The 26,009-nt window shown below is 42.5% G+C and overlaps 1 non-coding gene across 1 annotated transcript in view; it reads right to left on the bottom strand.

Moving 5' to 3' along the window:
* The window catches only part of LOC111861464, a 30,286-nt gene extending 11,729 nt beyond the window's left edge, over positions 1–18,557 (bottom strand). The window contains exons 1-9 of the transcript XR_004512686.1: positions 18,498–18,557; positions 17,958–18,252; positions 16,043–16,175; positions 14,948–15,244; positions 13,234–13,384; positions 11,300–11,473; positions 9,849–9,909; positions 7,693–7,891; positions 381–614 (exon numbers count right to left, since the gene is read on the bottom strand). This is a non-coding gene — a transcript (DNA mismatch repair protein Mlh1). The remainder of the gene's footprint in view (positions 1–380; positions 615–7,692; positions 7,892–9,848; positions 9,910–11,299; positions 11,474–13,233; positions 13,385–14,947; positions 15,245–16,042; positions 16,176–17,957; positions 18,253–18,497) is intronic.
* Positions 18,558–26,009: the final 7,452 nt, after the last annotated feature.

Genomic DNA, 26,009 nt, shown 5'->3' with positions numbered 1-26,009 from the left:
CGCAATAAATACCCCATACAAACTCATAAATTGATCATTACACCATAACATTTTTTAAACATTTCCTCTGCTTTAAATTTCCATGTCTTATAAACTCAACTAAGTCTTGCTGAAGTAGCAACTGAAAAGTACAGCATAGCCAAATAAGGAAGTTGCTTCAGAAGAATTCAAAGAGGAAATGTGACCTGACGAAATATTATGGTTTGCAACACTGTTAAATTGAACTGATGGCATTCAGCTGAATTGCTGACAACCAGCTTCCTAAAATATTATTTTTTAACAAGTGAAACGGGTACAATACAATAAACAGAGATGAGCTATGTAAATTACTTGTTCATGACACAGATTATTTATTCATTAACAAGCATCACCAAAAATACCTCTGGTGGGGAAGTGGCAGTTTCTGGACAGCGTGCTGCATGCGGAAAAGTCTGCAACCCACTTCAGGACTGTGCTGAAAGGCGTCAACAAAGGCGTGGTAGAGCTGGTATGTGCACAGAGGGTTTGGAAGTTCAAGGAAGTACATCTTGAGTGCAGATGCAACGGAATGTACGTCCTGAAGAGGTTTCTGATATTCACAGACAACTGGCACCAAATGCTCATCAAATTCATGCCTGGAAAAAATTGAAATTAACATTAGTAACCTTATATATTAACCTTTAAGAGACGGGCCATTTAAATTCCCGTAATGGCCGCCATTGTAGAGTAATAAAAATTGTAAGCATGTTACTGAAAATGCTGTGATTTCTACAATTTTTGTGATAAACCAACGAAATAAATGCTGCTTTTATCTAGAAAGAATATAGAATCAGATATTGTAATTTACAGATTTTAGAATCTGTAAAAATTGTTACATTGATTCCAAAAAAATTTTTCCCCCAATTTTGAGCGTCTGTCCACAGAAATGCATAAAGCTTCTGAACAAAACGTTTCTGCAGTATAAATGCATGCTGCTGACACACTGTCTGACTGTGTCTTATCTGGCAAGAGGAGAGGAAGATTATGTTTTCATTGCACGTTCTTCAGTCACGTCGGCTTTCTGTATACACGAGTGTGGGCCTGTTTATATGTCAGAGTAGCCACACAGAGTTACTGTTCTTGGAATATTCCCGCAGTGCCCATTGCTTCCTCGTCTCTTCAGAATCGACTGTACCACATTCTGAATGGTGTGATTTACGAGCGGCCTCTCAATTCTGGCTTCTTCCATGCGAAATGGGGCCATGGTGTATAGTTGAAATTGTGATGTTTTATAAGCATTAGGATTAGAGGACATCACTGGCCTACTTCCTCTAATAAGAGTGTGAGGTGTTGTGTGTGCTCTTCACGTGGGAAATGGAGTTACACATCGACGAAGTGCATTAATTGTGGCGTCGGACTCTGCATTCAGTTAGATGATGCAGAAGTGAAGACAGTCTACTTATAAACCTGGTGTCCAAAAATAATGTAAGTAGAACAAGAGTTTCTATCTTAAAATTAGATTTTAAAACACTGTGCGGACACGTGGAATGCGAGTCACCATACGGTGCCATAAGACCACTCGGCTTTACTTTAAAGGTCCGCATATGGTGTCTTTCAGCTCTTAAAGGTTAACCCTTATCCAGCTATCAGAAGAACAATAAAAAACTGCATCCTAATCAGTTTCACCCCCAGCGTCTTTGTAACTGGCAATTAAAGTGTGTCAGTGCAACAACCAATTACCTGAAGATGGGAGATGCTCCAACTCTTGAAATGTTCTGTATGGCAAATACACCTCACATACTGGAGAATGCCCAGCACAGGACTGGTATCAAAAATTGAGCATTGCCACCTATGTTTAGAGAATCACAGGAACTGAATATCTGCTTGCATGTGTAAATTAGTAGGTTAATTATAATGAGTCCACAGAGTTTTCAGTTTGGGAGAATCAAAATACAGCTTTCTAAACAATACAGTCAGTAACAGATTTTACCTGAGCTTCTGAATTTTTGATGTAGAACTGGACCACCCTTAGATTCCTCCCACAATCCCATTGAATTGGACATATTCCGCACACGCCAGCAACACTGCTGGCACTACAAACAGAATGTCCATATATAGAATCTGCTGAAACAAAATAACCTTCGATTCACAAGATTAACTGATGTGAGGATCTGATTCTGTTTTGTGCAAGAATTAACTCAGTACAGCTTATTTTACAAGACCCACTGCAGTTTTATCTTCACTTCCATCTTCCATTTTCTCAGCGTCAGCCTAGGAATGGAAGTGCAATGTGGATAACCCTCTCTACTGCTGGAATCAGAATCTCAAAGCCTGCATTCAGATGTATTCACTTACACTGCTTCCTTCTACCACAGCAGCAACAGCTGATCCAGTCTGCTCCTACATAACTACACCTATCTGAATGGCCCTCTCCACATAATTTGTATGCTTCTCCAAGTATAAGTAGAATATACTTCTTTATTAGAGTCCGTTGCAAGACAACAATACAATGGTCAAGGCTAAAATTGGCTTAGCTACATGTTTCGGCTATTAAAGCCATCATTAGGCAAACACATGATTACCATATTCACACACTACTGAACTGCAATTGTGATAGTGACTCTGGATATGTTGATAATAACTACATTATAAAATACATTGTATATAAATACAATGAACTATAAACTTACTATAAAAACGAAAGTTATGGTATAAAATAAGGTCAAAAACTCTTCATGTGATATTCCATATCATCAAGTCAGTTGTTGCAATGTTGTTATATTCCCGCAGAGATAATGGTATATTCTAGACTTTTGTACATGTAAAAAACTGCTTGGAGGCCTATGGTATAGATTTGACATTAACTGTTTAGCCGGTGCCTCATCTTACAATGTATTTTGGCTGTTCTGTAGGGAATATAGATTGCAACTAGATAACCACCTATGATTAAACTGTGCTTGCCAGTTCATGTGCCATTCACTGCACCCAACTACTGGATGGATTTCTATCAGACTTGGTATTGTAGGTAAAAGTAAAAAATTAAAGTTATCCCTGTAACTGGCTGTGGAGACCCATAGGATTGTGAGACGTCGAGGCTCCCACATTTTCTACACAATCAGCCTTACGCGCCAGCCGCCCTTTACCCCCAGGAAGATTCCTTGTACTCATTTCTGCTCATTTCTACAGGGTGGGCCAGACTCAATTAGGCAGTTTTTGATTAGATGTTATTTTTATTGATAAATGTTGACAATTGCAATGGTTACAAAAATGGATTCGCACACACATAAGTCATCGATTTTCAAGATGCTGGTCAACCTGGGCACCACCTAAGTCAACACAGGCTTGCAGACGCAAAGCAATATTTTCACACACCTTTCTACACATATTCACCGGAACTTTATTGAACTCCTGAACAATCACCTCACAATCACCGATCCTGATGTTTGTAATTTGGCCTCATCAGTCCAGACAATATTCCGGATAAGTTCAGGGTTCTCCTGAAACTTGGTCAGCATCAACTTGGCGAACTCAAGTTGCCTGTTGAAGTCGTCCTCGTTAAGAGCATGAATAAGCCGTGGATGGCATGGCGTCAACTTCATGTCACTCAAAACTCTCGGCAAACTTGTCCTCGAAATGTCCAGTAGGGCCAACAAACGGTGGGTAGACTTCGATTTCTGAGGAGATGATGCCAGTTCTGCAGCAAAACTTGCCTGTGTGTCAGCAGTTCGGACAGTTCTCGGCTGACCAGGATGCTTGGGATTCAAAGCACTGGCAGTTTCATCAAACTGCTTGTTTATTCGAACGACTGTGTCCCTGTGGACTGCTGGCGGTCCAAACTCTTCCAACATCCTGCGCTCGACTTCTGATACATTGTTGGTAACTGAGAAAAGGAGCACACATTTTACATGCTGCTTGATAGACAACCGTCTACCGGCCATGACGTTTCCTCAATGCGCACTAAGTAGGCAGAGTATTGACCTCGTTCACAGCATGCCGTATGATGCTGCCATCTATCGACAACAAAAGGTACTTTCCCGTTATCCCGTGTGTTGTTGGATTGGTTAGTTATTAATGATCAAAAACTGCCTAATTGAGTCTGGCCCACTCTGTATTACAGACTGAGTCAACCCTACGACCATAGTCTGCCTGGAAGGGTTAGGTCAACTGCAAAATCCAATGACATTGGGAATCAAACCCACAATCTTCCAAATTGTAGCATAAAGCTAATTTTGTCCCCCTGCTTAATTAATGAAGCCACTTTGCCAAGAAGATATGGGAGTGGAGGTATAGCTTGCATCATTCTTGACCTGAGCACTCCCTGGCTGCTTTACCCATAAGGAAAGAGCCCCCAGTGGTAACGCTCTAAACTTTTATTTCTTTATTTTTTTCGCTCTCACAATAGGGCTTAATCTTGTACTCTGGAGGTGCTCAATTCCATGCTTGATTGGGACAGCACCTATCCTTACTGATGTTTCTCACAGTTTTGCTCAGTCCCTCCAGATGGACAAATACTGGGATAGTACCTCAATTAGGCCAGAACCGCTTCCTTCCAAATCCCTTCCATTTCGTCATTCATCAACCTACCATTTGATGCTACATAGACCAGATATTGGCAGTGTCAGTGGCAGTAACCTATATGCCTAGTTAAGTGTTGTCACGAAGTCATGTATAATAATCCCATGGGAACATGCTCTGTTAATACCCACTGCCTAGGAAATCAACTTCCCATCTGGCTCCACTATTCCGGCTTTCAGGCATCACGGTACAATATGTCGAGCCCAGTTTAATCTGTTTATTTTTATATATTTAGTGATACCTGGCTCATTAAATAGCTTAAATAATTCATGGTTATATCTCTTCCACCATGTATACTTATACTGCGCAGCTCCAAAAATGCATTTGAGAACTTTTCTTTCAAAGAGACGTAATGATCTTTCATCTGCCTTGGATAGCATCCGGGTCTCAGACGTCTCACAAGTGTCGTGTGCATCAGCAATTTAGTTTTCTTTGAGAACTTTGACTTTAGATGTTCCTTAAGTCCATAAAAACATCTACTTACAGAAAGGGTATGTCTTTTTATCTTCGTGCTAATGTCATTTTTGCAGTTGACCTCTGATCCCAAATAAGTGAAATTATGCACAATTTCAAATGAATAGAAATCAATTTCTATCCAGGTTGGGGTGCCTGCACGGCCCTTTACATGTATACCATAAATGTGTAAAACAGGAAATGCACTGAGCACTGTGAAGTATGCAACTGCATGGCTAAGTCAGGAGAATTGTGCATGCAACTCACTGGACATACAGCAGCCTCTAGCATGGCCGCAGACAGGACACTAATTCTCCTTGTGGGTCTGTTGAAACACAGATAACAGAGCCACAGAACATTTCGCATTATACTTTGGACATGCAGTTTCTTTCTCTGTTGCTGGATGGAGCATGTAGCTACTTCTTGTGATTCCTCGGACATGTGTACATCGTTTGCTATTCATTTCACTGTTGAGAAGTACCAAAAACTGCTAGTGTGTTGCAGTAAGCCAGCAGCAGTGTCATTGGGAGTGAAAGTGTTACTGACTGATTTCAGCAATATAAAGCCACAGCAACAACGTGAACAGAAGCTGCCTGAGGCGTGATTACTTGTGACACAATGCCCTCGTGTGTCCCAGTGGTCTGAATGCAGCTTCTGTCTGTAGAACCACACAATTTCTCGACAGAAGCTATCGAAGCAACCCTTTTCTTCATCCCAATCCACACCTGTCGAGAGATATAACAGGAAGAGAGGCAGGCCACATGTTGCAGGGCTGTACTGGTCTGAAACAGAGAAACCATCAGACAGTGCGCTGCAATGCAACAGCATTTGACCAGAAAGTATTGAAGATCTAAGTTTCTCACAGCGGTGAATACTGTGACATGGCAGCTGAACTGCTCATAAACACTTTTCTATGGCAACAAACACATTGAAATGTTGGAAGTGGTTATTTTTATTGGGTCCGTACTGAGGCGGTATAATGAGAACCATTCAGAGCTTTCAGCCTCAGGCCTACAACCGTTCAGCTGACTGACTGCAGTTTCAGAGTAGTTACATAAATTAAGGCATAACCCACTGCACAAGCCTGCATTGACAGGAAACCTCTGTATAAATGTTACTTTGGGCAGTGCAGTGCAGTGCAGTGATGAAGGGTGCACAGTCCACAGTGACAGCATGAATGTACTCATGCTGAAACTACAGTACAACAAATATAGCACCTATGCAGAATGACAGAGAGGCCCCACTTAAACACATACATCTTGGTCACAGATCTCAACGAAACTCAAAGCCAAGGATGACTGTACTCAGATGAAGGTACAGTAGGCTTCTTTGAAATGCTGGTAACCAAACTTTGTGGTTGACAAATTGAGACAACTTGCTCAGCAGCAGTGTCAAATGGAGCCATTTTTCACCACAACGCGGTGCAATGAACGTGAAGATGGCCTCAAGATACGGGCATATCACATATCACAGACAAACATTCATCAGTCTTCTACCTTGAAAATGGAATAAATATGTTCCTCTCTAATGTTGATATGCACCTACCAGGCTACATGAGGTCATGCAGACCACAATATAAATATCCAGTGCTGTAAAAACCTTGCATCTTAAAAAACATACACTGTACTTAGTTTTCTCTGCATTCACTTCTAGACCAACATCCTTACAAGTGTCTAACAGTTTCTTTTGTCAGATTTGAGGATCTCACAGCAGTGACTATGGAAAGTACCATCTTGTGATAAGTGATGGTTTGGGAGATCATGCTGCCTCCATCTTCAGGATCAAAGACATATGCAATACATTCCCCCAAAGCACTGGTGAACATCTACCAGACTATTCAACATTACAACCCAGAAGATACAAAGTGATTCACTAAGAGGGGGACTTGAATTAATAATTACAAATCAGACAGTAATTTACCAATGAAAACTAATCTTTACAACACTACCCTGGGGTCTGCCTTCCCAGTTCACACCATTTCTGCAATCCCACCTGTCATCCTGGCTACAACAGTCTTTGTCTCCAGGGAGAGGGAAACCAGTTTCAACAGTTTCTGTAACCCAACTGCCTCAACTTCTACCTAGCTATGTCACAGCCATGATTAGTTCTCATTGGGAAATTACTGCATGATTCATAATTAATAATGTGGGGCCTCATATGAGTGAATGATCATGTAGTACTCATCAGTTTCTGTGCTCTTTGTTTTCACTTCCTAAACTAGCACCATCAGCACAGGCCAGTAGCTGATGTACTCAGTCTCTTTCACACTTAAAAAAAAAACCTTTGTCAAGTATTTCTTGTCTGAATCATGCATGCTGCATGTTTCCCTCATCCCACTGTTCCTGTTCTGAATAACAATGGGCAAAACTGAGCAGGTTACTTTACCAACAACTGTTACTGGTGTTTGGTTCAAATCTTGACCAGGATATTGGCTACCCACAAATCATATCTTTTATGGTCTTCCTTGGTCCCTCCAAGCAAATCTTAGGATAGTACTTTGATTTTGCCACAGGTGCTCCCTTCACCCTGGCATTCATGCAGCACAGCCAGCGACAAAGCATACATACTCTCCCATCCTTTAACAAACATCTGCAAGTATTTGTACTTTTTGCCAAACCTGATGAGTTTCAGAGCCAACTAATAATCATCAGGTGCAGGAGTAAATCACTCTCGACTTGTTCTGCTGCACTTAAGACTGAGACCCACCAAGCAGCAGAGGCAAGCTGCACAAGTTCCCCTTGGTATCAATAATCATCGAGAAGTATTCATCGAGCATGGGTCCCTTCTCCATGAGCAACTCCTCTATGGATCGAGCCAGTTCAGTTTTAGGTCTGTCCACTTCAGTCCAACCAGATGATGCATCATCCAGAGCCACAAGTGCCATCTCGTAAATGGGCAGCGGATTCTGAGAACACAAATGAAGGTTCAACAGGACAGACTTCAGAAATCTCATGCTAGAGCATTGGTCTCTTGGTATCTCATACATCAGCCCTCAGCTCTGTTTTGCTTGGATGAATTAGTTAGGTACCTCCAGGAAACTGTCTGAACATTACTCTTTTAACACTGGCCGCTTCATCATTCATGATTACCTTCCAAGCTAACACTATACATCACATACAGGTGGGAAAACTGGTAAAGAAACAAATAAAATATTGAAAATTTCTGTTTCATAGGGTATACTGCACCCTGTAGTCTGGTTAAGTTCCCAGATGTTTTGGGGGCAACATACTCTCTCCATCTTCAGGGATGAAGAGCAAACCAAGCAAGAATTAGGCTGAAAACAAAGAGAACTGTGTACAGAAAATTATGTCACACAAGGGAAGTAAAATACATGTAAAGTAGGCAGAACCACTGATGGAATGAGAACTTGAGAAAAAAAAAAACTTAAAGGACCCTACAGGGAACCAATAGGAGCAAAGGGGAAAGTAACTACTGTGACCCTTAAAAGGAGTGAATTTTGTAGACCTGACGGATGATAGGAAAGAAGTCATATCAGCAGATGTAGGCAAGCAGCAGGGGATAAAGAGCAAAAGGGAGCAGAAGAAAAGACACACAAGGAAGCAGCAACAAGTTGCTGTGGAGAGAGTAGCATGGAAATCAGGCAGATGGGTGCCCTGAAAAGGTCTGCTTTTCTGGCTTACTCTTCAATCCTGAAGACAGTGACCGTATGTTCCTCCAAAACATTGGCGAGTTCCTACCAACACTACATGGGATCACATCCCAGAAGCCACTACACTTCACGGTCAAGTAAATCTCAGAGCCAAAATAAGATATTATCCTTCTGTTTGGAATTACTGCGTGTTTTGGACTTTCTTCTTTGTCTAAAAAACACTAGAGAACACAACGTTCCACAAACTAGACCCATTTCTGTCCTCAGACACCCACATTGTTGGGTCCATTAGAAAGAGCAGGTGTCTCTCCCCCTCACCTCTGGACGGAAACAGGGCCAGTTTCCGAAATGCTGTGTTCTTTTTAGAATACCGGATGACTGACAAAGTCCAAAAACCCGGTAATTCCAAGGATTACCCACCGTGGTCAGAACCCTTAGAATCTGCATTACTCTTCTGGAATGATCAAGTCAAGGAGGATAAGATGGGCAGGGGATATAACACACACAGGAGAGAAGAGGAATGCATAATGGGTTTTAGTGGGAAAGCCAGAAGGAAAGAGACCACCAGGAAGACCTAGATGTAGATGGGAGGATACTATTCAAATGGATCTTAGGAAAATAAGATGGGGTGGTATGGACTGGACTGATCTGACTCAGGACAGGTGGCAGCAATCGGTTCTTGTCTGAGGACCTGGTTCACTCTTACAGCACACAGCTGTTAGTCCCTTGGCAAACCCATAACCTGGAGGAATAATCTTTGTCAGCTATCTGCAGCTGTTTATAATAACAGCAAATCCTTAATATCTGGTGGGTGTTTTCCCCACTCAACTGCATTCTGAGGGTAGCACTTGCCTTCAGTTCTCCCAACAGAACTTCCTGTTCCTACCCATGTGACACAGAGAAGGTGAAAGGTAAATTTGTCCCTGTACTTAATTAAACATCATGCCATGAAAACATATGAGGGAGCAGCGGTACAGCTCCATGAATTTTTACCACTGGAACTAGATGAAGTTGAGTTCTCAACTTCAGGCCCCAGCCACTTTACACTCCAGTTAAGAGTCCCCAGCACCCATTGGATAAGAGGCTGGGTAGGCCCCGGAGCTGGTCTGGACACTGTAGAGAAAAGTCTCTGTCCCCACTGGGAATCTGAATTGTTCATGCAGCCTAGCCCCCTATACCTGTGTGACATATGCCCAACATACAATTTGCATTACATACTGTCTGCTCTGTACGAAATGTGAATCATACTTACTGTAAATCTGATTACTCCAAAGTTACCGAAGTCAAAAAGCATTATCTGGAATAGTTCCTCACTGCAAAATAACAGGTACAGTACTTGATTAGACAAGCACCAAAATGGCAAGCTGACAGCGATATATAGGTGGTTCTTGTTATGTGTAGGAGAAATGAATTCTTGCAATTTGTGGCATATATTGGAAATGCACTGACTGAACACTGAGCAGCGTGGGGGAGCAGGAGATGATACAGACGGAGTCGAAATGTTGGGGCAATTCGAGCAGTCTGCATGCACAACTCACTCGCCACAGCGGAGGAGCAGGAGATGATACAGATGGAGTCGAAATGTTGGGGCAAGTCAAGCAGTCTGCATGCACAACTCATTGGGCACATGCAGCAGCTCCAACTATGCCTACAGATANACTTATACTTTTTCTTCAACCCTGAAGATGGGGGCGATACGTTCCTCCGAAACGTCGGTTAACACCACATATACACGGTGCCAAATCCCAGAAGACTGCTTTCTTCAGATATGACACTGACATAGAACCATGGACAGTCACCTGTGCAAGGATAAGAACAGGACAAAAACATTAAAATCAATACAAGAGATCTGCTGCTCACAGGTCATGAACTTTGCTCCACACTGAAATGTTCTATGGACATCTGTGACAGTAAGACAAGCTATCAAGATCCTCTTAACATAGAATAGATTGCCATGAGCTAGGCTTGTCACCTCCACAACAAAAATTCACTCCAATACTGTCCTGAATCAACAGGAACCTAGTTACTGTCATCATACTGACATCTTCACTGAGTTCCATGAATTAACACCCTCCACATATCGACTGAGTCATGAGACTTCCTCTTTCAGCATAATGCCTTACATTCTCCTTTGGTTGTCTAGCTGCTTCATACATACCAATATCCCCAGCGATAACTAAACAGTACACCCACTAGCAATAAACACACTTTGAGCTGGTTGACATAGGCCAGAAGATGGTGCAGGGGAATACAACAGTATGCAGATAAAGGGAAGCCTCGAGCCCTGCCATCCCCACCATCCATTGCTTTGGGGCAGTCAATTTGGCAACGTCCCTGATCACTCAGGTTAAATTCCCATTATAGGTTGCATAAGATGGAAATTCTTGACCAGCTTCTCAAGAACAACGGTTCCAAGGAGTTAGTTGGTTGTTTGGTTAGTTAGACAGTCAGTATATTGGAGGGGTAGAGCTGCTACGATTTGAAGGCGAGGGTTAAGTCATGATGGCCTGCAATAAGTGGCACTCTAGAATCATGTTCAAGAAGTGATGCTCAGCTTGAATCTCAGCCAGGTCACTGGCTATCCTGACAGGTGGTTCCCCTTAACCAATTTCCCTCGATGTAAATGACAGGATAATGCTTGAGTGAGGGCAACACACACTGAGTCTTATGTAACCACTGCATCAATGTGAAAGGTGATCTGACCTGAGACGAGCAGTGTTGCAAAGGAACAGCTTGGTCTCATGCTGGATCAGGGCCTGTTTCGGACTCAGACAGCCTATGAAAGTGCTGTTCTTCAGCAGCGCCCTCAGCCCCACATGTGTCGCATCTTCCACGTCACGTCGCAGCTCCAGAACACTCGTCAACTTGCATTCCACTCTGCAAAGGCAAGTTCACAGCAGAGAGTACCAAGATTAGTCTTTAAGACATAAAAGTTTGTGACAATGGTACGTTAATAAAATTATAATGTTTCTAGACAATACCCATCCATTTCAGAGACTCGATTCTGACTCCACCTTCAAGTGGAACCTACTCAGTTCAGTCCAATTGACAGAGCTAGTCTCTCTCTCCGGGGATAAGGACTAACTCTATTAACTGGGTAGGTTTCGGAGACTGGATCCCCCCAAACATATCAGGAGCCACCAACTCCCATAGTCCTGTTTCCTTTCCTCCTTTCAGATACTTTCTGACTGACTCTCATTAAAAAAAGACATCATGAAACAAGTTGATGCAGACAGATGAGAACAGCACAACCTCATTTCTTCAGCACAGTTGCAAACAACTGTGACAGTACATATGCTGCAACTTGTTACTTTTCACTGCACCCCCATCCCTTGGAAGTACATCATGCCGCTCAGTACTGAGACCACATATCTGCCTGGCGTGTTCGGTCCTGAAGCTCTTTCATTCCCACAAACTCCTGATTCATCAGGATTCATCGCTTTGCTGTGAAATAAACAGTGTGCATTAAGCATTAATTTGATTCAATAATTCCAGAAACAAGGTACCTTGCTCAGGAAGTCATGAATATCCTTAACAGTGAGAGTGAGCAACCCAAACATATAAGATCCATTCTCCTAGGAAAATGGGAGTTCAGAGACAGAAGGGGGTTAGGGGAAACAATGAACAGGAGACTCGTCCCACATGTGGCAGAGAGGAAGACTGGAACCACAGATGCAGATATGGATTTGGGGGGGACCAGCTTTAGAAAAACAGGTTTAAGAATACTGATACAGAATTAGGTATTAGGAGTACAGCAGGGTGCAAGAGTGAAGAGCAGTCACAGACAACAGCAAATGTATGTGGTTAGATATACAGGTAAATGAGCGTGAATGGTAAGAAAGCACAAGAGCGAAGAAGAAATACAGATGACTAGTAATTAGTAGAGGCAGCAAAAGGATATACACGATTAACATATTAATGTATAATACAAAGGTTCTATACTGTAGGAAAAGTAATTTAGGTGGGATGTTGAGTGCAGGGTCAAGAGGGAAAACTCAGGCACCCAAAGTGTAAAATGTAATGGCCCTAATGCAGAAAACTGCAGTCATGCTCCTTGCCAGGAACCACAGCAGTGCAAAGGACAGCACTCTTGTTTAGAGTTCAGAAGGTTCTGGATTCAAATCTCAGTAAGGAAATTTGCTACCCTGATTGACACTTTCCCATGATTTTCCTCAGTCTCAAACAGGGCAGCTCAGTGACAGTATAGTGACAGCTCTGGGCTTCATTCCCAGCAGAGGCAAGATGTTCTTCCCCTCTCTGCAGCATCCAGACCGGCTCCGGGGCCCACACATCCTCCTATGCATTGGAGACTGATGTCTCTATCCCAGAGGTAAAGTGGCCTGACAATGAAGCTCAACACTGACCTCCACCTAGTGCTGGGGTTAAGAATGTGTGAGCCTATACCTCCACGGCCCCATATGCCTTCATGGCTCAGTGCTTAATTAACTAAGCACAGCAACAGCTCTACCTTGCACCATACCTTTACCTTTAGGCATGTGCTTAGAAAGTACACAGCATGTCTTCTTTTGCATCCCTTCTAACTGAGGAAGACATGAGAAGCCACAAAGAGTACAAATTGAAACCTCCATTTTCAAAATACCTGTTGGATGTGTAACACCACATTGGGCTCATGTTACCTGGCGGAGGGTTTAGTGGCAGCAGCAAGGGAGCCAAAGTACTTGTCCAGCTTCTGCACAGAACTGTCAGTCCGTACCATCTGATGGGCATATATCTTGTTTGTCTCCACAGCCATGGTCTCTTTGGCATACCAGCACCAGGAAGCCGGGCCTTAAATAAAAACCATCACAGCACTAAATGAGTTGCAACCTGTTTCGGTATGGAAACACAGGAAAACGTCTGAGAAGACTTGAAGGGAACAGGGCAATACACACCTGAGGGGAGAGAGGAACAAATGGAAGCAACAGCAGCCAAAGGAGAAAAAACATCTGTAATATCCCCCCCCCCTTTAGGGAAGTGGCTTGTTCTTGAAAATATCTCTGCATCATAAAGTTCCCTGTTCTTCCCTTGACTCCTGCTTTATAAGTGGAGGTGTCTTCCTACGTAACTTTTCTAACCCAGTTTCAATGAAAACACGCGTCCTTACTAGACAGAAATAATACAAGGTTCACAAAAATAAAAATGTCATCTTTCCAGACGTCTTAAATTATATCAATACACTGCACAGTGTGAAACAAGATGGGAAGAGCAACTGCACTATTACATGCGCACTGGCTAGCCAACCCGACAAATGTGCACATGCAATCCGAATTCCTTACTAAATAATCACATTTCAGAGAAAATTCGCTGTTGCTGAATTTGCTCCCATTTCAGATCTTGTATGAAAAGAAAACTAACATTCATCCGAAACTACCTTAAGGGTGAATTTGTGACCCACAGCGTCTATTTTTTGTACATTATGACATGGGGGGCATGCAGTAGTGTACTTCATTCAGGCACTATGCTACAAACCAGAAGGTTGTGAGTTCAACATCTGATGAAGTCATAGCATTTTCAATTGACCTAATCCTTCTTAGGAAGCCGGGGTAGCATAGGTGGTATAGTGACTGGCTACGAGCTGGAAAATCAAGGGGTCAGAGGTGTCAAGAGTTCAAGTCTCAGAAGGTTCAAGAATTTTCTCCTCTTCACAGTGTCCAGACCAGTTCTACGGTCCACCCAACCCCCTATCCAATTGACACCAGGGGCTCTTTCCATGGGGGTAAAGCGGCCAGGTGTGAAGCTGACCACTCACCTCCAACTAGTGCTGAGGTCAAGAAACTGTGAATCTATACATCCACTCCCCTACATACCCTCATGACATAGTGCTCAATTAGTTAAGTACAGGGACAAATTTACCTTACCTTACCTAATCCTTCTTGTCACACTATAGCCCTGGGGTCGACTGAGCCTCTAACAGAAATGAGTACCAGGAATCTTGCTGGGGGTAATAAGCGGCTGGCGCTTAATGCTGATAACCTCACTACCATCTATGAGCTGCCTGTCTAGAAAAATGTGGGAGTCTTGATGTCTCACAACCCTATGAGCCTTCACGGCTTGTTACAGGGATGGCTTTACCTTTACCTTGCATTACTAAATGACACTTTCAGTATCAAGGAAAATACAGGGTTGGATGATAGGATGACTGAGAAATGATGAACTGGAAAGGATTTGGAAAGAAGCAGGCATGGCCTAATCAAGGTACTGTTCCAGCATTTTCCTGGAGGGACTAAGGAAAACCATGAAAAATTTGTCAGGATAGTTAGTGTCCCAGGTGAGACTTGAACCGGGCATCTCCCAAATGTGAGTCAAAAGCATTCCTGCTGCCCCAGCTGAGATGCAAACTGGGTAGCTCACCAGAAATAATGGGCAGAAACATTACCAACTGAGTCAATCTGCTCAGCTGTACATTGAACTTCAAACCTGCCTGTGTGTAGAACACTCTGGAGGTATTGCATCCCAGCAGGTTGCCCTCCACTGCTGCCTTGATCTTGTCAAGCACCAAATCCTCATGCAAGAAGTGCACCTCATGCTTGGTTGGGTGGACGTTCACATCTATGTTCCTGGAATCCAGCTCTAGACTTAGATACAGGAACGGATGTTTATTTTGTGGAAGGTATATGCTGTAAACTTGCTCCATCGCTTTCTTCAGGGCTGCCAACACACAACACACAGTGCACTATATTACATGTAGCATTATACTGCAAATCCAAATAAACAAGGAAGTCTCATGATGAATGTGGAGTCTCCACTCATGCAACTTATATCTTATTATCAGTTAAATGACACCATTCAACTGTCACTCACTTGTGAATGACGGCATTAGCTGAAATTACGAAGCTCAAACAAGTCATATGACTTTAACTTTAACCAATCGAGGTGCTATCTGGTCATTCGCTGGATGAACTGTGGAAAACAGCAAACACAGCTCAGGCAGGATAGCCAGTGTCCCAGCCAAGATTCAAACCGAGCACCTCTCAAATACAAGTTTGAAGTATTACTGCTGTGCCCCAAGTGGATCCACTCAGGAAAGGTCAAACATGTGTCCACTAAAATTTACACCCTTGAAATGCAACAGTGTATAAAATGTGTAAATAAAGATAAAAAACATGACAATTATGTGAAAGTTTACATAATACGGTGCGTTCTAAGAGCAGGATACTTAATGTAGTAGAGACAATCAACTGTTGGGTATTTGTAGTCTGAAGGTGGCACTACTGTGCTGAAACACATAGCCCAATTTATACAAATTTTGGTGGAAAGCACACAGTCTGAGACTGCACACATGGCAGCATCAACGGTTAGTGAAATTACACAATATTATACAACAGTACAAAACACCATTTTACGAACACTGGAAAATTCAACATCACTGAGCTGTTCAAGTTGCACAATTATCACATATTCTCATGCGATAAGATGGATACTGGAAGGACAGTCACAAAAACTCACCTGCAGATTCAACCATTCGATGATTGATGAAAGCAACATGATGTGTTTCTTTGAAGAGTAATTAACATTGCTTATGCATCCCGTCAATTTCAGCCTGAGTGCATCATCCGCGGCTTTCAACTCCAGGAGCTCCCTGTGTCAGGACATGAGAATGCATTCTCAAAATTGTGACTCCTCATAAAGGTTCATATTCAAATTCAAGACATAAAAAACTAATCTAATTCCCTTATTGTGTAACCAGCCAAGTGCTGAAGGGATGAAGACCAAGAACGTGCTGACATACTGCTCAGTCAGGGTTATCACACAACTGGGGGAGAGATGTCAGAGAAGTATGGAGCAGTGGTGGAACAATCAGCAAGGGGATACTCAAGAAACTCAGAGTAAAACCTGCTCCAGGGTCACTTTATCTATCACAGACCTCCCATGAAGTCATCCTGGGCCAAGACCGACTCTCTGTACTGAGAAGCCCATGATTAACTCCCACAGTTATGGTTTTCAGTGCATAAACATTGTTTAATATTAAAAAGAAATGGGTAAAGCTATCCTTGTAACAGGCTGTGAAGGCCCATTGGGTTTTGAGATGTCGAGGCTCCCACATTTTCTCTAGACGATCAGCTCACAGATGGTGGTAAAGATGTCAGTCTTATGCACTGGCCACCCTTTACCCCTCCCCCCCCAGAAGATCGCTGGTATTCATTTATGTTAGAGGCTGAGTCGACCCCAGGGCCATAGTGCGGCTGAAAGGATTGGGTAAATTGAAAAAATCTACTTCATCAGGACTTGAATCTGCAACCTTCAAGCTTGTAGCAAAGTGCCTCAACCAACTATCCTATTGCATGCCTCCAAGACTCTAATTATTATTTAATTTCATCCTTACAGATATTATAGGATATGACCATAAAATTAATGATATAGATAATAAAGTTGCACTTAAAAGGAATCTAGGATCAATATTTAAAATGTTTCAAAAAGCAGAACTGCTACTACTTTTTTAAGAGATTTAGACTGCATGAATGGATGTGCTGGTGACATAGCAGGGGATGCAGGTGGCCACTGACTAGCACTTCCGCAGGTGTGAGTGACACAGGGGGATGATATGGTTCACATTCCCATCTTACCTTACATTATGTGGTGTACTGACCTTTTCCCAGTTTTAGTTCTTAATGTTTAAATATCCTCCATTCCCAGGAGTGAGTAGGAATATAATGTCCTGTGGCACTGAAAGGTTAAGATGTCTGGGTAGAGGCCATCACTCTGAGTGATGGCCTTTACCCAACTGCAGACAGAAAAAATTTTGGCGAGTACACAATTCCACTTGCAACATGGGAGTAAAGGTAAAGTTATCCCTGCACTTAACTAATTAAGCACTATGCCATTAAAACCTTGGCCCTAGTTGGATGTGAGTGGTCAGCTTCACGACCTGGCTGTTTTACTCCTGGGAAAGAAACCCCCAGTACTCATTTGATAGGAGGCTGGGTGAGCCCCAGAGCCAGTCTGGACGACATGGAAGAGATCCTACTGGGACTCAAATTCAATGGTGAGATGAGATTTGCAAATTTTCCAAAAGATCAATTTCATAATTTAGGGGCACATAGTCTCTGTATGTTTTCTGTGTGAGTTTCTTTACAATGTTCAGTGACAGGATGACTGATGAATTGAAAAGATTTGGAAGGAAGTGGTCATGACCTAATCAGAATACTATTTCAGTATTTGCCTGCAGGAACTGAGAAACACCATGAAAAATTTGTCAGGATAGCTACTGCTCCAGCTGTGATTAGAACCAAGCACCTTCCAAATACAAGACCAGAGCATTACCACTACACCATCCTGCTCAGTGTCTATTGTTTTCTTCCTGAACTGGTTACATGACAAACAGTGGAATGTCTACTTGTTTCTGCAGATAGCATAAGTTTACTTGGCAATGGTCTTTCCATAAATGGTCCTGATGTTGTCGACAACTGTGGAGTTTGGTGGGGTCCTGATGTCGGCCAAACTCTCACCTGCTTCTTCAGAGTGAAGCCAACATGACAGTTATGGATGGCGTAGCGCCCCACAACATCTGCTATCCTGTTGTGCTCTTCGGCGGCACTCTTCAGAGCTTTCCTTCGTGTGGACATGTTATAGAACAGATCTTCCACAGTTATCTGTGTGCCCTGGTTGCCTGTGCAAGGCTTTGCAGGTGCCTTCAGCTTGCTGTCTCATATGAAGCTCTGTCACACAGAACAAGTGGTCTTTCAAAATAACACAACACAGAAAAGGAAAATAGAATATTCTGATATACCAAAATTTTGCACTTTCATTTTCACTTGTACACTGAGGCCACAGAAATAAGTCCTTTGGATTGATCCCAACTGCATCTCCCTTCAGTGCTCAAGCCATTCTGAACTGAAACCAGCGGTATTGCCATCCGGAATGGAAAGACTATATCACAGGGGTGCCCAAACTTACTGCATACTGGAGCCAGTTTGGGAGCAGCAAACAGATGCAGATTGGACAGCACAGCTGTTAGGTCCATGCTTTCTATATGGCAGATGTTTGCAAAGGGAGGAGTGAGCTGCACAGATGGGAATGTAAGCAGTTGCAAAGAGACAGCTCTGAATTATTTCAAGGCATTGCTACATTTGATTGGAGATACTGAGAAACACCATGAAAAACCCCACTAAGGATAGACAAAGATTCAAACTGGATATTTCCAAAATGTAAGTCCAGTATTACCACAACACCAGTCTGCACAGTACAGTAAATTATTATGAGGCCATAAAAACTAATGCCACTGAAGATGGAGTTGACATAACTCTAAGCCTCCTCTGGGGTTATTGCTAGATGATTGCAGGGGAAAATGGGGAAGTAAGCTGGAGGGGGAGGCATTAAAATTTAAGGGGGATGAAGGGGGTCAATCCATGGGACTTCTTCCATGGCCTCAGTACAGATAAATGACTGGATGGTGGATTTGGGTTCGATGTCTGCAAATGTGGGTCGAGAAGCACGCCTATCACTGTCAACACTGGCCTGAATACCTGTATGCACACTGCTCATTTGCTGTCTTGGTGACAATGGTGAGATGTGCCACGTGACTAATGCTGGCAAGTGCCTCTCCTCTGAAACAATATGTGGTTATCGTGGATAAGTCTTCAACTTTTCCAGTTTGCTAGTGGTAAAACGTTCACACACAATACCAAGATCCTCCTTTCGAATTCCTGTCCCATTGTCCTGAATCTGCAGTAACTTCATACCTCCAGACTTCACTGTAACCTGTATTGTACTTGCACGGGCATCCAGACTGAAACATTTTGTGAAATATTAATATATTTTGGGTCCCAGAAAATTGTTAGATGTTCTTCTTGGTTATTTACCATGCTCTCAATATCTTTTTTTTTTTATTGCTAGTGGGGTGGGACTAAGTCCCTTGTACTGCGGCCACTTCTGGCCTATTGTACCAGCCCCAGATGATAGATGAGTGTGATTGTGGAGCAATTGGTGGAATGAAGATTGGCAGGGTAAACCGAAGTATTCACAGAAAACCTGCCCCAGCGCCACTTTGTCCACCACAAATCCCACTTGACCAGACCCAGGATGGAACCCGGACCGCCGTGGTGGGAAGCCAGCGAATAACTGCTTGAGCTATGGCGCGGCCATGATCTCAGTATCTACACTGAATAGTGTTCAGTTGTATGATGATCAGTGGATTGGAAGGAAGTGGCCTGATCATGGTACTATCCCAACATCTACCTGTTAGTCAGGTTAGATCAATGCAAAATGTCACATATGGTGGTATTTTCCACTGCCTCACTTTGGTTAAGGATACAGAATATTTTGAAAGCCAGCTCCACAATGTAAAAGTATTATTGGGTCTGTTAGACGGAATTAATCTCTACTGCCACGGATTAATCTCATCTACTTGATCTAACTAGGCAGATTTCATACTTTTATACTGGGCCGTGCCACAGCTCAAGCGGTTAGTCGCAGGCTTCCCACCGTGGTGGCCTGAGTTTGATCCCGGGCCTGGTCAAGTGTGATTTGTGGTGGACAAAGTGGCGCTGGGGCAAGTTTTCTCCAAGCACTTCGGTTTCCCCTGCCAATCTTCATTCCACCAAATTCTCCATCATCATAATCACTCGGAGCAGGTACAATAAGCCAATCAGTGGCCGCATGCCGAGTGGACCCAGCTGAACTCCACCCCCCAATAAGCGAATTAAATAAAAAAATTAAAATTTAAATACTTTTACCTGACAAAGAATGCAGACCCTGCTTCCAAAACGTTGGTTCTTCAAGCAAAACATGATGATCAGTAGTATACAGAATATGTCAGTTTAATAACAACCCTCTGATTTATATTAGATTAGTGTAGCTTAGCTCAGGGGGGCCCAGATCATATTCTTCACATTTACACTTCTCTCTCCTTTAACAGTGAGTAATATGAAAACTCAACAAATGACTCACCAGAAGACTACATACAAAGGCAAATTATATTTTATAAACATTCTGCAGCAGCAGCCATCAATAAGTTTGATCTGTGACTTTGATGACGTACATACCTGAAGATTACATACTTGGTGTCAAATGCGTTATGTGAATAAAAGTTCGTGATTTAAAATATATTAATATACGCATTAGCATACCGCATTCTCATAGCTGAGTATTCAATATAATGATTGTTAAAAAGTTTTATTTTCTATGTCCATAACAGTGGCGGCTCATAGCTAAAATTAGTGGGGGTGCTGCTCCAGAAAATTTGTAGCCTTTGTTTTAAAATTGTATAAAAGGAAACAAACATGTATAAAAAGAAAATTTATTCAAAAACTTGATAAAATCCTAAAAGAACAAAATCAAATATTTTTTACTTACTTTAACCTAAATTGTTACTGATCCAGCATTTGTTGACCACTATTCACACCAATTACCGAATTTGGAACCTGGTATTGCAGAGAATCAGTTTTATTCCACTTGCAGCCATCAAACAAACCCCGTGGCCTGTAGTCCGCAAGCGAACTATACTGACCGAGCGACCGCCACTTGTCGGCGAAGTCAGTGCCAACTTTTTGTGGATAGAGGGTGTCACATGGTCAGTGCAAGGGATCCCCATGGCTGTTAATCTGGGTTTTCTACACTGGAGCCGCTATTTCCTTGAATTAGCTCCTCAAATTATCCTCATGAGGCTGAGTGGACCTCGTTCCACCACGACTACTTCTCAGAAAATCTGGTAGCGCTGGGAACCGAACCCGGGACCTCTGGATCTGTAACCAGGAATTTTGGCCACTAGACCACAGATGCGGTCACTTGCATCCATTAAATGAAGAAGTTTCTTAGGAATGTTGGAGTTACTTCATATTAAATCTTTATCAGTCAAAAAATCTGCTAATAGAAATATACTGGACCATCACAGACTATCCCCTTATGGTCCTCCACACTGGGGGTAGAAGGAACGTTAAAATCCAATGGTCTTTGGCATTAGCAAAGTTAAACCTCTGGGTTCTGCCATCAGAGAGTTAGATAATTAGATACATCTTAGAGAAGCAGGTTATGAGAATGGAGGGTGGATGGAACAGGCTTGGAATTGTGTCCAGTGGCAGGCTTTTGTATTAGGAGCACCTTCACGTTTTGCTAACAGAGAGTTAGTTAATTAGTATGACTGATATTAGGGAAATACATTGTGAAGTTGGGAGGTGAATGGAACTGGCTTGGGGTTGCGTCCAGTGTCAGGCTTACGTATTAGCAGTGTTGAACTTGCAATTACCATTAACTCAGGGTTAATCAGTCAGTTGAGTAAATCTGTTTCAAAGCATGAAAAAAAAAACTTGTTTTATTTTCATATGCACAATACAATATTTCGCCTGTTTACAAAATCTACAAAAATCTCGTGTATTATCAACACAGCAGAACACAGTTTCCTTATCACAGGCCCTGTCATAACACGGCTACATTCAGGTCATGTATACTTCAGCATGATGATCACATTAGCTGTATGTGTAATAACTGCTTGTCCTTGTTGGACAACACCCCATTGTAATACTTAAAATGTAACAATAATGCAAGACAGAAACAAGTAATAGAAGAGAGCCCATAAAGTATTTACAACAAAGAACCCAGGGTAAGTACAAACAAGTAGAGATTTATAGATGCATCTGGTGCCTCCAGAAAGCTGGCACCTATCTACAAAGCTAAGCTGCAACACAGTCCAGAATCTAACCACTGTTCTTCCAATTGGCACTTGACAGCAACAGGTGGTGAGGATGTAACAGTGACTAAACACAAACAGTACAGGTTTCCAATACCGAAACACAACACAATGACTATTATTTTGGATATTGAATGCGGTCTCACGACTTTTCAAACATGAAGAGTACCATCTTCTGGTTTATAATGCTGTGTAGTGCACTGAAAGTCAACGGAGGTTTTGGAGGAACATATCACCTCCACCTTCAGGGTCAAATAAACCGAGCAAGATACCATTGTGAAAGCAGGTGCCAAACTGGCTAGGCTTATTCAACCCTGCTTTCAGACTAGTATCTTACTATGCCTATCTGACCCTGAAGACAGAGGTGATATATTCCTTTGAAACATCAGTTAACCTTCAGCAAACTACATGGCATTATTTCCCAGAAATAACCACAGCTGTGCAAACCTCAAATCCAACATTTTGAAACAAGTTTCAGAAACTGGATCTGTTGATGTCATCAAAAGGTGTATGGGATTCCTACTCAGTTGGGATCACAGCTAGTCTTAATCACTAGATTAGCTCCTTCTGACGAGCTCAACTGACTACAGACAATTCCCCTTAGGCGGCCCATACACATGAGTCTGGCTTGTGAGGGGTCGGGCTCAGATTAATTTCACCACACACGTATGAGCGTGGCGACCCACACACGGACAAGTCTGGCTCAGTGGAACCTGAGCCGAATCGGACTCACAAGCCAGACTCGTATGTGTATGGGCCCCCTTATACCTATCACAGAAACAGATTCAGTTTCTGAAATGTCATGTTTGAAAAATCTCAAGACAATGGACAGTAACCAAAACAATAGCCATGTTTATTGTTACCACTGACTTTGCCAGATCACAGTCTTGCCCAAACTTGCCTGCAGCATATGTCTGCACAGTATCCCTGTAATAGGCCATGGAGGCCCATAGGATTCTGAGGCATCAAGGCTCCCACATTTTCTAGGCAATGGGCTCACAGATTGCAGTGAGACTGTCAGCCTTATGTGCTGACCACCCTTTACCCCGGACAGATTACTGGTACTCACTTCTGTTAGAAGCTGATTTGACCCCAGGGCAATAATGCAGCTGGAACGATTAAGTCATGTTAAAAATCAAATGACCTCATCAGGAGTTGATCCCACAACCTTCCAGCTTGTAGCATATTGCCCCCTTGTCTCCATGGTACAGATCCCTTATTAGAAAGGTGCAAGGTACAGCGGACCTAATTAAAATAGATGCTGACAAGTTTAATGTGCTGATATGGTAACAAAACTTTATGGATACTTAAAGAAAGATACTAGGTTTGTGAACCATCTGTCACTGAACCAACACAAAATCCACTTATTCAATGAACCACAGTACATTATACACTGTGTTGGCAACATTATGGAAGGAAAGTCATGTGTCAGTATGTTTGAACTTCTCACTGGTGATTGTATACCAGAAATATGTTGAAAATAGAATCTAGAAGCTTTCTAACGATGATAACTAACCCTTGTTCCCATAGTTGATTCAGTTTACTTTGTACATTGGGTGTTACAACAGAAAAGCAATGGATCCAGATGATGCTTTTCCAGTTTACACAATCTTGCTTATCTTGCATTCTTCCCATTTCCCCAAATTATTATTTCCGTCAAGTAAAAATTGAATCATTAAATATTATTTACACCGATTTCAGGCTTCAACAGTCTAATATAGAATGATTAATAGTTAACACATTGCGGACCGGTAGTTTAAACATTTAAATCACCCTGGAGACCGGCGTTTTTAAACCTACTACCCTAACTTGTGCATTGTTCACTTTAAAAATTAATATAAAATCTCCTAATTAATTTTATGAACTGAAATTTTTGGAGAACACTTACCAGAGCTCCTAGAAGTGCTTGCGCATGTGATATCTCTGGAAACATTCCCCTTTGTGAAGAGGCATTACGAAGAAGTTGCACATGTAGGCAGTTCTACTCTTCTTCTTGTGCTCTGCGCACACACGGCACTGCCTAGAAGGGTGTTTCTTCTTGCAATATTCACTCTTCACAATTTTCACGAGAATATGTTTCCGCATATCACCCGAGAGTCGGCCAGGGGGGTCTACTTGAGGCCTCTGGCGGGTGCGAACAGATGGCCCCGGCTGCACTACGTCTGTGTCTGACGCAGGTACTGCCGCCACCATGATGTCAGTAGCCCAAGCTTTTGCCAGTTTCAACAGAAATGCTTTGTATTTCAAAGTAGAATTTCTGTTCACCTTTTTGAAAACCGTAAATGAATTGAAAATTGCACAGTTTATAAGCCACAGTGCAACTTTCTTCATCCATTTTACTGTTTTCCTAGGAAGGGAATAATAGGCCAAGAACTTTTCATGAACATATTATACTCGGAAATACAAAGAGGCTTCTTTACTTGCCCGTGTCGTCTTTGAACATCGACCATGCTCGAATTGTGAATAGTGGAAACCATATTCACAACGCGAGTATCCCTCCAGGACTGAAGAAGAATGTCCCCCTTCCGTAAAAGAAACTATCTCCAAAAAACAGTGACGCAACTTCAGACATGTCCGTTGGGTCCGATGGCATCTGCTTCACACCCGGATCACCAGCAAACTTTCCCAAAGTGGGGGTTTTGTCCACTTTATCCCATGTAGCTGTCCTGACACTCGCACTTTCAAAAGAGCTCTCACTTTCACTTGACACATTTTGGGCAGCCCTGTGGCCCCCGTCACTGTCACTGTCACTGATAATGGCCTTGCTATCAGAAGACGAAGCAGTTGGCAAATCTGATAGCTCATCGGAGAACATATCTAATATTTCCTGTCCTCCAAGAGATCGCAACTGCTTTCGTCTCTGAGCCATGTTGAACTGGTAGCTGCGTGGTTCATACATGCAAGCTTGGATTAGAACAAAGACAGTTTTGTTTAGGTTGTGACAGGAAATGACTTTGGTCGAGTTACTAGATAAGGCAGCAATCATTCCCGAGGTCATCTACGCAGTAGTTACGATTCAACGAAGCCACACAGCGATATATAGCGTTTTGCAACATAACGTGACCGTAGAGGGCCATATGGCCTGCCCGGTCCACAACGCTTGGAAACGTAGAGGGCCATATTGCCCGTCCGGTCCACAATGTGTTAATACTACAGGAATGACACAGCACTTTGATACAGTATCCTCAAACAGGTTTGTGATACATGAGTTTGAGGTGATAATGCAGTTCCCACTTTCTGCCATATAAGATTCATAATAAACCCTACTTTACATAAAACCATTAATTGATATAGGAAACTTTCAGACATATGTTGCACAGAACTTTGCCTTTATGGAAAATATACAATGTGACCACAAAATTTGCTATTTGAACCATAAATGTACCCTAATGGAAATTTGGTACAAATATTATTGTGACATGATGCCTGAAAGCTGGAACAGTGAAGTCAGAGCAAATGCCCATTGCCAGCCAAAAGCTGGGTGAACACATTCCCAAGCACTACAAGAATAGGTGTCCATTGCTACACAGTGGTTCTAGTGGCTATGGTTCACTGTTGAAAGCTGATATCCACAGCAACGAATTGTTAAAAGCACAGCAATGGAGGAATGCAGTAACATTAACTGCTGCGAACGGTGTGAGATGCACGGCCAGCTGAAGGGTTACGTAAGGAGGCTGGGCAAAACCAAAGCATGCAGTTGAAGAGTTATGTGCGAGACATTCTACTGCAGCTAAGAAGCCATCAGTTGAACAGAATTCAGAAGGCACCTGAATAGTTGAAGTGCTGAAGACA

This window comes from Cryptotermes secundus, unplaced genomic scaffold (genome assembly GCF_002891405.2).
Source record: "Cryptotermes secundus unplaced genomic scaffold, Csec_1.0 scaffold693, whole genome shotgun sequence".
Lineage (NCBI taxonomy): Eukaryota > Metazoa > Arthropoda > Insecta > Blattodea > Kalotermitidae > Cryptotermes > Cryptotermes secundus.
Note: the sequence above shows the minus strand (reverse complement) of the source record. Positions and strands in the feature narration are given on the sequence as shown.